Genomic DNA, 2,540 nt, shown 5'->3' on the forward strand with positions numbered 1-2,540 from the left:
GATCGAATTGAGGAAATAGAACAACGAGAACGACTTTCTTCAAGTCAAAAAATAGAGTCAAGATCGTCACGGAGACACGCATTCGATGATTATTTGAGGAAAGACTCATACCGAGATTCTTACTCATCAAGAAAGTCGAGACAGTATAAAAGCAATCCCTGAACTTGAAACCTATCAAAACTACCAATGAGAAGGTAGAAATTTTTATTCGAGCGCTTTAAAGTATTCATCTGCGAAGAAATCATCACGAAGAAGTAAACGTGTTTCGTCTAAGTATTCTTCCACGGAAAGTCATTCCCAAATAGATGTATATCATGATTCCTACTCAATGAAGAATTCAAGACGAAGCAAAGCAAACTCCAAGTACAAAGTGTATTACGGAGACGAATGCGAAGATCCAAATAATTCTTCGTATACGCAAAGGTATTCATCCACGAAGACCCAATCTCGAAAAGATGACCATATTTCATATGTGGATACTTCATATTTTTCCCAACAAGAGGTTTCTCATTTTGCTTCTTTTATATTATCTCCCTCTTATAATAAAATTGAAAAAAAACTGTGAAAGAACAAAAGAAAAGAAAGAAAAAGAGAAAGACTGTGAAAAAAAAAAAGAGAATGAGAGAAAGAAAAATGAGATTGAAAAAGAAAAAGAACTTGATCAAGAAAAGAAGATTGAAAAGGAGAGTGAGTATGAAGAAAGAAAGAGAAATGATTAAGAAATGAGTGTTTTTGAAAAAGAAAGTGAGTTCGAAAAAGAAGCGAGTGAAAATGAAGAACGAGAGCTAGAAAAAGCAAGGAGTGTTTCAACTAACCAAACTATAAGTTCCCCTTGTATTGTTTCTTCTTTTCAAGTTTCTGAAGAATCAATTAACAAGTTCCATCTCCAATACCTTCCCAAGGAGAGAAGGTTCACATTGGTTGGCAAAGGTAATCCTAGTCCAACTGTGCCACAAGGTAAGGAAGGTAAATGTTATAAAGCGTTTCAATCTCCACAAACCTATGATGATATGGGCAATTGTCATTCTTTTATTAATGGTGATGTTTTTATTTTAAATGATGGTAAGGAAAGCATCACTCATGAAAATTATGGTGTTGATGAGCATGTCAGTGAAGTAAGTATAAATCAGCACAAACAATTGTTGAATTTGTATGTTAAAAAGTTGCCATGTAAAACGCCTAGTCCGATTGTTTGTGATGGTGGTGTAACATTGCTGCCTTGTTGTGTAAATTCTGCTTGCTTGTGTAAGTTTGATCGAGTGAGACTTGAGTTTAATGATTATTTGAATGATTGCTTGATCTCGTCTTCTTTGACTAATATGAGAGGGGCATTGAAAATCAAGAAACTCTTGTTGCATGTCGAATCAAGTGATCAAGCTCGTGTGTTCAAACCTAGAATTTGCTATTTTGGTTCGTTCTGTGGGAAACTCAAGCATCTTAAACTTTGTGTGAACAATTTGTTTGATGTTTAGACTTTGACTAAGGAAATGAAATTCAATGATTCTGATTATCACTTAGATTCGCTCATTGTTTATGATGTGCTGCTGGTTATAAACTTATTGATTCATCATAAAAGGGTAAGACTTATGTTGTTTTTGAATTATTTCAATCAAGGTTGCATGTTGTTGAGAAAGTTGCTAGTGACATAGCTTTCCAAATACCTCCTTATTTTGATATGGTTAACTTTATTCTCAGTTTGTGGATTCTGTTGTAAATGGAGGCATGAAGAGTTGTTTTCTAGATGTGCATGCTCATAATTTTAGTTTGTTTTATTTTTCTACCATGTTGTCAATCAAGAAATATGAAAGTCAACAAGAAATGGTAAGAGAAAATTTTATCTTCGATCCCGGTGAATTTTATTCCATATCAAGGTTTGATTCCTACAATGTTATTTTCTGGGGTAATGATTTTCGAAGGACTTGTGATTCTGGTTGGTTGTCATCGATGAATTTCTTGCTTCATTATAATAAGGTGAGACCCACTTTTATTTTTGATCCCGGCAACAGATTACATACTCTAGTTTAGACTAAAGATTTGGCGCAAGTTTGTAAGTTCATAATTCGATATGTCCCTAATCCTTTTCTTTATTTTGACAACTATATTTTGAAACAGCTCATTACTAAAAAGTGGGGGCTTGTAAATAATATTGTCTTTTCGAGTCTTGTGTGATATTCAATTTATTGTGAGCCATTCTACCCCATTCGACAACCAAGGGCCTTGTGACGACGAACACTTTTTTGCGAACAAGTGGCCTGACTTGAGGACAAGTCACTTTGAAGAAGGGGGGAATGATGTAAGAACACCCCAAAGTTCTCCAAGCTCGAGCAAGGAGCTCTTTGAGATGCCCGAATGCCCAATCACCAGAGCTCGAGCTAAGCTATTCTGAGAAGCTGTTTTAGCTTTATTCATCCAAATTTGGGATGGATCAAAGCTCCATGCTAATGAGGAAGCTCGAACAAGCTTCTTAAAAGAACCCTTGCACTTTTGTACAAGTCGAACTCAACCCATCTCCAGCTCTCCGAGCTTCGTTCAGCTCAAAT

Source organism: Gossypium hirsutum, chromosome A02 (genome assembly GCF_007990345.1).
Source record: "Gossypium hirsutum isolate 1008001.06 chromosome A02, Gossypium_hirsutum_v2.1, whole genome shotgun sequence".
Classification (NCBI taxonomy): domain Eukaryota; kingdom Viridiplantae; phylum Streptophyta; class Magnoliopsida; order Malvales; family Malvaceae; genus Gossypium; species Gossypium hirsutum.